Source organism: Etheostoma cragini, chromosome 3, assembly GCF_013103735.1.
Source record: "Etheostoma cragini isolate CJK2018 chromosome 3, CSU_Ecrag_1.0, whole genome shotgun sequence".
In the NCBI taxonomy this organism is placed as follows: domain Eukaryota; kingdom Metazoa; phylum Chordata; class Actinopteri; order Perciformes; family Percidae; genus Etheostoma; species Etheostoma cragini.
Window position 1 is genome coordinate 232,051 of NC_048409.1, and position 9,722 is coordinate 241,772.

The window sequence follows — 9,722 nt, forward strand, 5'->3', positions numbered from 1 at the left end:
TTTAAGTGAAACTGAAAGGAAATGCATGCAGAAAATGCCCATGAATGCTGAAAAGCTAACGTGGATTGCTATCTTAACTTCAATAATGCCAAAAGATGTAGAACACTGTACTGTTTAAATGGATATTCTAGCTGATTGTTTCCAAAAGTTTGATAGTATAGTAAGTCGATAAGTCGTAGCGTAATGTGAGGGAAAGTCATAGTATAGTATTTTGAAGAAAAGGTGATAGTATAGTATATTTTAAAAAAAAAAGTCATAGTATGTGTGGGAAAAAGTCAGTAGTTCAAAGAAAAACTCTGCTCTCAATAACGCTGCACGATATTGGAAAAATCTTACATTGTGATATTATTCCCCTGCACACACACACAAACACTCTACCGGTCGAACGTTTGGGGTCACTTACAAATTTCCACTCCATTATAGACAGGATACCAGCTGATCTGGGTGGGTGGCTGATCTTTAATGCAATATCTACATTTTCCATTATCAGCAACCATTCATCCAATGTTCCAAAGGCACATTTTGTTTACTAATCTGATATTATTTTAAAAAACTAACATTAAACAACCCTTTTGCAATGATGTAAACACATAATGTAATCTGGAAACTGCTGCCCTGGTTAAAAAAAACAAGGCAACTGATCTCAGCTGGGATTCTGTCTATAATGGAGTTCTGTCGACTGTTGCAGTGATTTTGTAGGGGAGTAAATCTACTTAGAAGGAAAAAAAATGAAAAAAGGATCTTTTCTAATGTTAACCAGTCTTTGTTAAACTTTAATGCTTTACAAACACCGAAGAAGTAAGCTGTGACTAACGTTACTCTTCTTCTGTGGTTTTGGAGAGGGACATCAGGTAGATATACGCCGGTTGACTAGCATGACAACATTGGATTCATAGAATATCAATCCAGGCTAACGTGATGACCGTGACTTCATGTTGCGTCCTCTAAATGTCAGGTTCTGGTCGACTAGCGGGGCCAGCTCGTATGTTTGATAAATTCACGTGCACTAGCAACAAACTCTGTGTATCCAAGAACATTTAAGTCAGTGGAATTGATGTTAGATCAGACACAGACTTCTGTTGTAGATTAGTGTTACGTTACCAGTGTTGCAGCTCCGAACCGTAACGTTAGTTGGGACAGACAGACCCCTTGTTTCTTTAGGCTAACTATATTAGCTTTAGCCTGGCTGGTAGCACCTGTCTGCTGGTTTCTTTAGGCTAACTATATTAGCTTTAGCCTGGCTGGTAGCAGCTTTCTGCTTGGTTCTTTAGGCAAACTATACCAGCTTTAGCCTGGCTGGTAGCAGCTTTCTCCTTGTTCCTTTAGGCTAACTATATTAGCTTTAGCTTGGCTGGTAGCAGCTTTCTGCTTGTTTCTTTAGGCTAACCATATTAGCTTTAGCCTGGCCGGTAGCAGCTTTCTCCTTGTTCCTTTAGGCTAACTATATTAGCTTTAGCTTGGCTGGTAGCAGCTTCCTGCTTGTTTCTTTAGGCTAACTATATTAGCTTTAGCCTGGCTGGTAGCAGCTTCCTCCTTGTTCCTTTAGGCAAACTATATTAGCTTTAGCCTGGCTGGTAGCAGATTTCTGCTTGTTTCATTTGGGTAACTATATTAGCTTTAGCTTGGCTGGTAGCAGCTTTCTCCTTGTTCCTTTAGGCTAACCATATTAGCTTCAGCCTGACTGGTAGCAGCTTTCTGCTTGTTTCTTTAGGCTAACCATATTAGCTTCAGCCTGACTGGTGGCAGCGCTCTGCATGTTTCTTCAGGCTAACTATATTAGCTTTAGCCTTGCTGGTAGAAGCTTTCTGCTTTGTTATTTAGGCTAACCAATTAGCTTTATTCTGTTTATTTATCTGCTTTATTTTAGCGTCAACATCGCAACGTCCTTTGACGTAACTATCGCGCATACACACATCGCAATGTTGATGCTAAAACACAATGTCGTTCAGCCCTAGTTCAAAGTCATAGTATGTAGAAAAAAAACATGATAAAAGTCATTGAAGACGATTGAAACGCGGGACGGATGAAACATTCCAGTTTTCTCTGAGTGCAATGATGATAGACAGACTTCCTTAGGTCTGAACATAGAGCATGTTAACCTCCTCCTATCAGCCAAATATCTCCCTGTTATTTCCTTTTATCGCGGAGTTAAAGCCGATAAACGTGTTTTGATGGTCAAAAGTAAACTTCATTAGCGGTCATATTTTTTCGATTATTAACAAGGTTTGATTACATGCTTATTCGGTAAACCAGTTAGTGTTCTCCACAATCCCAGACTTTCATATTTCATGCTTGTTTACATGAGAAGCAAAACAGGCTGTAAGGACATATGTCTACGTCGGGACGGTTGAAACAGCTGCCCCCCCCCCCACACCTGGCTTGAATTCCATGGATTTTAAGTAAAGGCACAAATATCTGTGTTCATACCATTATGTATGGACGTGAGACATGGAAAAGCAGTTTTAGAAAGATGAAAATATATTTGAGCCCACCAGGTGGGGGGGGGGGTCGAGTTTTCCCATGTTATCCTATGGAGACGGACGGGTTGGGGCGCGTTATTCGGATGTCCAGTGGTCTAACCCATGTAAAAACCTAGGTAAATGACATATTCCACAATAGAAACATGATATAAATGGAAAAACCTACTGTTCTAGTTATAAAAATAGCACAATCATCCACAGTGCATGATAATTCAATAACCGCTTCGTACGCGCTTCAGGATGACGGCAACAAGTTAGTAACAGACATTCACAAAGACGCATAGTCCTGCAACAATCTATCTATAATAACAGCTTTGGAAGTACCATCCATGATATACAGTAAAATATTAAAGTAGTTGGAAGTTTACCTGGCTTAAACTATATGTTTCATTCATCCCTGCATGCTGTTTCATTCGTCCCGTCCAGGAGGGACAGATGAAACATTACGCACGTCCCACTCTTGTTGTAAAAGTCCTGAACGGGTTTGTCCAAAGCTGAAAATGCTTCTGTATTTGACAGATGACACGTGTAGGTTGCTAGTGACAAAATATCAGCTTTCAGTGTGATACGACCGCTTTGTAAATTGTGTTTAATCGAAAAGTGTTTCCACTCCCCTAGTCATTAAAGTATGACTGAAAGTAATAGCATGTTGAACAAAAGTATAAAAGTAATTAAAGTGTCTCAAAAAGTCACAGTACAGTATGTCGAAAGAAGCCCTAGTATAAAATGTGAAATGTTGAAGAATAAAGAAACGGATAATACAGCGGATAATGCTGAATCAGCATCCCCACATAGCTTCCTATGATTTCTGTAATGCAATCTGAACTTCTTCTGTTGCAAACATGTAAAAGTCAATCAGGTTTTGTTTTCTGAAAGTGTTTTTATTAATGTTGATAAAATGCAAGCAATAGTAGGTTATAACTGAACAAAAACACTGAGGTAAACCGGACTGTTGTAGTTTTTTGTGAAGAGTCACAGGGAACTTGCATATCTGGGGAAATGGCTTGCTATCTCTTGCTTCAAGCTGTTCTTTTGTTTTTGTCTTGTACGTTTGTGCACAATGGCTGAAGGTGAGTGGCAGTGATTGCAGTTGGTTGTGACACCTGGACAGCCGCAGCAGCTTGAAGTGTTGTTGTGGATCTGTAGTCGTGATCTCACCTGCCAAATTGCTCCAGCCATATTGAATGGCCTGTCAATGAATTGGATGTCTAATTCAATCAGCTCATAAATTGAGTGCCGATAGCACAGGGTTTATTAGCCTTGTATCGCTTATGAAATAGCAGAGTATTTTGTTTAGCTGAGCTCCATGCAAGTAATCAAAATTTCTGAAATACCTGTGGCGAGCCGGCATTTAACTGATAGACCGATTTATTGCTCTGCTAAATTATCCAGCATTTTTTGGGGCGAAGACACAAGTAGATAAGATGATCTCATCTCTGGCACACAATGTGTTTTTGTGTGTGGGATCTGTAGCATTATTGGCCCAAAACCTGAAGCAAAAAAGATTACCTTGAGCTCAGAGATTTGATAAGAGCGCAGGTTACGTCTGGTTGCCTCTGCACACCAGCCATTCCTGTCTGACTATCAAACCCCAGTGGTTTGGTTTAATATCAGGGTCACAACCTTGGCAGGACATGAAAATGCAGTGAGAGGAAGTCAGCTTGACCACGGTGCTGAGTGCTTTTTATTTTGGTCTTAGTCATCCCAAAGTCTAGACATGGCAATTCAGCTCTCTCTCTCTCTCTCTCTCTCTCTCTCTCTCTCTCTCTCTCTCTCTCTCTCTCTCTCTCTCTCTCTCTCTCTCTCTCTCTCTCTCTCTGTCTTTCCTCTGCATGTTTTTTTAGGATTTCTACCCCCTTGACTAGCTCGGAGCATGTTTTACTGAGCGTGCATGCAGGATGCAGGCTGTCACTGTGCCCTCTATCCTCCATCCTCTCCTTCCTCTGTCCCCTGTTCCCTCTGCTGGTTTCATCATCCTTAAAATGAACCCGCCATTGCTGCCGACGTGATAGCCGCACGACATCACTGGTGCTATGACAACAGCAAGTCCAGCCTTTCTCTTGTTCACAGGTCCATTTTGGGCTGTCACTGAATATTCCAAATTATGCACAGCAACACATTAAGACTGCAACCTTTCAGCCCTTGTTGTCTTTGAGGAGAAAATAACATTAGTTACATTTACAGAATCCTGTCATTACAAATCCTGCTCCTCAAACCGCCAAGGTAGGGGATGAAAGCATATTTTCTGTCTAAGAAAAAAAAGAGATAAAGTTAACATTTACAGTCAGTTGTTGATCTCACTTTTTTGTACACTAAAATGGCTGCAACATGTAAACTTCTCATAGTGGAGTGGAGGGGCAATTACAGAGGAGACAAGGGAGGGAACACACATTCCTGCTGGCAGTAGGGTTGTAGTTTAGGGGGATGGAATTATAGAATGAAGGAGGGAGCAAAAGGAGAAGGAGGGAGCGAAGAGTGTGAAAGAGTCAGCAGGAGGAGGGGTGGGGGGTTACTAACAGTCACTCCCCCCTTCAGTTCTTCAAATCATCCTTGCATTTAGTCAGTGTGCCGTGGACTTGCAGGACGAGTATCAATAATCCTCCTGTGATGCTTGAGATTTTCCCCTTAGTGATGTGTGGGACTTCCCTTGGCTTCTGTGGAACAGCAGAAGGAACACTTCTGGTTGCATACACTAAGGTAAGTCATTGTGTTGGCTGCTTAGTATTTTTGTAGCACTGTGTGCTTGGCTGTGTAAGCAGATAGAAGAGACAAATAGCTGTCCAGCCTCCAACCTCCCACTTTGTGAAAGAGGTGCTACATCACACCACCAGGAACACACAGAGTCTACATGTGGCCTGTAAGCATAGAGGGGATGTTTTTCAGAATGTAGTTACATTTTATCAGATACATTTTGTTTGTGTGTGTGTATATGTGTGTGTCTCCCTCTCTCTCTCTCTCTCTATCCCCTGAAGGCCCTCACAGCCTTTGTTTAGGGTGGGGTTTGTACCTGTAGCACTCCTGTGTAGGTCACAGCTCCTCCAGCAGCAGGCACTGAGCCATTGTATTGCCCCCATTCACTGCCAGACGCAAACAATACAGAATATGTCTGTGTCGTTGTAATGACAAAGAAGTGGTGGCGCTTTTGAACGAGAGATGATGAATTGCAAATGTGATGAAAAAAGAGATGGTCAAAGTCAAGGAGAATTCCCAGAGCGCATCCTGGAGGGGGGGCTGGATGGCTTTATGATGTGTGAGTTCATTTAAAATCCCCACCTTTGTGTTTTGAAAGCCCGTTGTGACTCCTGCGGTGGGGGAGAGGGTGAAAAATGGTCATCTGGTGTCATAGTTGTGGAAATGTGTTGACCGTTCAAGGCTAAGCAGGACAGGAGGTCAGGCTAGGGCTTTCAAGCTTGTACATCTTGACAATGCTCCCATTCTGACTGGAAGCAAGTTATATGAAAGCTGCATGCAATGGAAGTTTTTCACTTAATTTGAATCCTACCTAACAGAGGGAAATAATTGTAATCACAGATTGGTTTGCATGGCCTTGTGTCATAAGATTTACTCAATTGCAAGGCATAGTGTGCAGTAAAACAAAGGTTATATTGTAGATGTGCATGCCAGCAGAGTTCATCAGAGATCCGGTGGTATTTCAGGTACTTAGCTTATTATAAATGTTTATGTATGTAGCACAATTTGGCATGATGGCACATGCAGCTCAACAATGAGGTTTTTCTAGTCACTCAGTTTGATGCCCTACGACTAACCACTGGAATTTGCTGCCTTTTACTTGTGCAAATGTTCACCTGTAACCCACTGCTGCAGTTATTTTAGCATAGCAACGAGCTAAAAAGATACTGTGGACAAGACTGAGATAAGTGAGAGTAACTGTCTCTACCACCCAGGATACTGGAGCTACTGGATAAGTATTTGCTCAGTGTATTAGAATAAATGCTCTTTATTTGGTTTATGTGAATCAAAGCTGTTATTTTTGCTTTGTGTGTGTCGTCCTAACGTGGAGCTGCATGAGCTTCAGCCACCGATTGTTTTGCTTTCTGACTTTTTATCATCAGTCACTGAATAATGTTGGTCTGTCATTTGATTTACTGCCATAAGCTGGGCTGAATGTAAGATGAAGTCATGGAAATGTAATGTAGCAATATGCAATTTGCAAGAAGTTAGAAGGGAGCATGAATCGGCTATTATGAATTCAGCAAATAATCCTATTCCTTTATGTCATGAGTCTATGACAGCAAGCTGTTCATATTTTTAATATGAAACTAGATATCGTAGGTATTTTTATTTTCTTGTTAGAGGTACACGCAATTTAGTGTATGAAATGAACTTTCCCTTTACCTGATTGGTTATTATTTTAACTTTAACAGAATTCTGTTCTTTATTTAGTTCCTTGGGGAAGGAACCAGTCACCAAACTTTCCTATTGTATGCGTATAAAGGTGTTTGGCCAAAATATGATGATAATGGACTATGTTTTGTATTGCCCATCCATCAGTTATCCTTCAGGGTGGATTTATTATGACCGACCAAAGTTTTTGTAATTACAAAGAAATTGAATTTTAGCACCGTATGCATTACTTTCAACTCATGGAATTTAAATAAATGACATAGGTCCTGCACTGCATTAATAGGGAGGGCCTGGCTAAAGGTAGTTACTGGACTCTAGCTGAAATGGGACTTTGTAAGTGACATTTACCCCAGGACAATACAAGAGGCCTGTACTGGAACATCAGGACTGCTTGGAGGAAGTGGCCACATTTTCTACCCAGCTTTGTTTAGTCATGTGTGTCAGGATCCACCGCGGCTCTGCTTCAGTGCACACTGCGGCACAGGAAGGAGATCGGAGCTCCAGGGGTGTTATGGTTGAGGTGGGGCTCAGGGACGACTTCTCTACATGCTCTGTCAACAGATATTATTTAGATCAAATCTTCTCAGTGCATGTAAAAATGGTGGACATGTAACTGATGAAAGAACAAAGCAGTCCAAAGAATGAGCTCACTTGAGACACTGAGAGCATTATTTGGAAACTTGTTGTTACATCCCGGAGGGGTTTAGGGACACGCTGTTGCAGCCTCATCTCATCATCTAGTCTACCAGGATTAGACATAATGTAAAATGTTTATTCCCTGCTCATTAATATTGGAATCAAATATTGCCTCTGTGGAAGAAGATCCTGAGTGAGAACACATTTCTGAAGCTGGATTGTTGCTCCTTCATGTCCTTGGCATTGTGTTTTTTTCTGAAGCCATCAAAAGGACATTCAGGTTTAAAAAAGTCAGCTGGCATACTGAGATTGGAAGGCGAATGGCTCCCCCAGAAGTGAACTCTGGCTTCTAGTCTAAAGACATCATCATCCATTCATTGCTGTTTTGTAGTATGGCTGGCTTACTGACTAAGAGCAGAACATTCGATTAGATCTATATTTGATATGATGCAAAGCTCGTCTGTCTCGCTGGGCTCAGTGAAAGTGTCCTGAACAAGGCTGAATTGTACACTCCTCCGGTTAGAAAATATATTTGAGCACTGAAGAAATTGCAAACATTGTTCCATCTCCTTCTCTCTAATACTGCTATGTATACATGGTCTCAGTGCTGATTTACCCAGTGCTGTGCCATTAAAATTGCATACAGATGACTTGTACATATGTTGTTCTGTTCATCTACACCCACAGCCTGAATATTGATCTTAACTTGTTATTGAGCTGAAGACCGAGTAGGAGAGCCAGTAAGAAATGACTTAGGTAAAGATGTGTTACTAAGATCACATATGACTTTCTGTTGTTTCAACTATATATATCTAATTTCAGCTTGCGGCTGGGTTTTTTCCACATCATCCTATGCCAGTGCCCAGTAGATACAATTTCTGAAAAGCTTTTGTTAACCAGTGTGTCCCAACATTTATACCGGTGACCACAAATCTATTATCATAAAACTGTCAATCACATGTTGCTCCGTGTGTGTGTGTGTGTGTGTGTGTGTGTGTGTGTGTGTGTGTGTGTGTGTGTGTGTGTGTGTGTGTGTGTGTGTGTGTGTGTGTGTGTGTGTGTGTGTGTAAGATTATTGGGTGTGTTCGGAGTCTGACTGTGGAGCGAACTGTTAAAGTCTGGAATGTGAAGCATGTATAGGCAGACTGGTGTTGACGCTCAGTGTCGCCAGGGGAGACCTTTTCACTGACAGGGACGGTAACAGGCAATGAGAAGGTCAACGATTGAGTCTCTGCTGATGTGGTTGAGATGTTTTTTGGTGCAGTGGCTGCAGCTTTTTTCAATATATGAAGCATTTCTTATACACGTCCCAGATGAATACCATCAGAAATTGTTCAGTATTGAGCTCAAATTCAATAGGAAGCCATTTGAGGCTACTATTGCTTGCATCCAAATTTAGAACCCATAGCTGTCACAATTAAAGAAAAAAGGGTAAATGGATCATTGATGCTCTGACACAGTGTCTCACGTAATGAAGTATGATTTAAGAGAAGGGTAATGGAAGAAATGGGAGGTTAAATAACTTAAGATGTTTGCTTAAATTCAGTTATTCAACAGAACTACATTGTTCTTGCAAATCTAAATCATCAAATCCGTGAAGTGGCCCTTACATGTCTCTCTCTGACACACCTATCAAGAAGAATTTGTAGCTAAACCTTCAAGTTTCAAACAGTGTCGTCAGTTGTCCTTTAATACATTCTCCTGATGGAGTAGTCTGAACGCTAAACCAGAAACATTTACAGACTCATTTCTAAATAGTTTCAAGTGGTATATATTAGCTAGGTAGCTTTAACTTCCCCCCACTCACAGAATGAAACCTACAGATCTCTTCCCCCACAGAACTCAGTGGTCAAATCAGTGGTCTGTCACTCAAGTATACCTCCAATTAACAGCTGTTTAAGGACTTCAAAGGATGCCGGTGGGGAGCTAAAGAGGGGTAAGCAGGATGTGGTCTGATAGCACCTCACTTGTGACCCTGTGGACAAGCATTTGGTGGCATTGATGATAGAGATAAAAGTACTCCTGTTAGGGCTGCACGATTATGGCCAAAATAATAATCACGATCATTTTGATCAAAATTTTGATCGCGATTATTCTCACGATTGTTTTGTTGATTTTAACCAAAACAAGTTTTATTGTCACATAGGCTGTTTATAACTGCGAGAAGGAGTGTGATGGACGCTACTCACAGAGAGACGGCTGACTCATTATGAACGGGGGGGGGGGGGGGGGGGGGGGGGG

At 41.3% G+C, this 9,722-nt stretch overlaps 1 protein-coding gene across 4 annotated transcripts in view; it reads left to right on the forward strand.

The window, feature by feature from the left end:
* tiam1b (TIAM Rac1 associated GEF 1b) overlaps nucleotides 1-9,722 on the forward strand; it is a 53,350-nt gene that overhangs the window by 9,861 nt on the left and 33,767 nt on the right. The window contains exon 1 of one of the 4 annotated variants that reach the window (XM_034865596.1): nucleotides 5,033-5,177. The exons of the other annotated variants lie outside the window; for them this stretch is intronic. The gene's annotated coding sequence lies outside the window, so the exon portion shown is untranslated. Of the gene's footprint in view, nucleotides 1-5,032; nucleotides 5,178-9,722 lie in introns of those variants that run through there. 4 annotated transcript variants of the gene reach the window in all.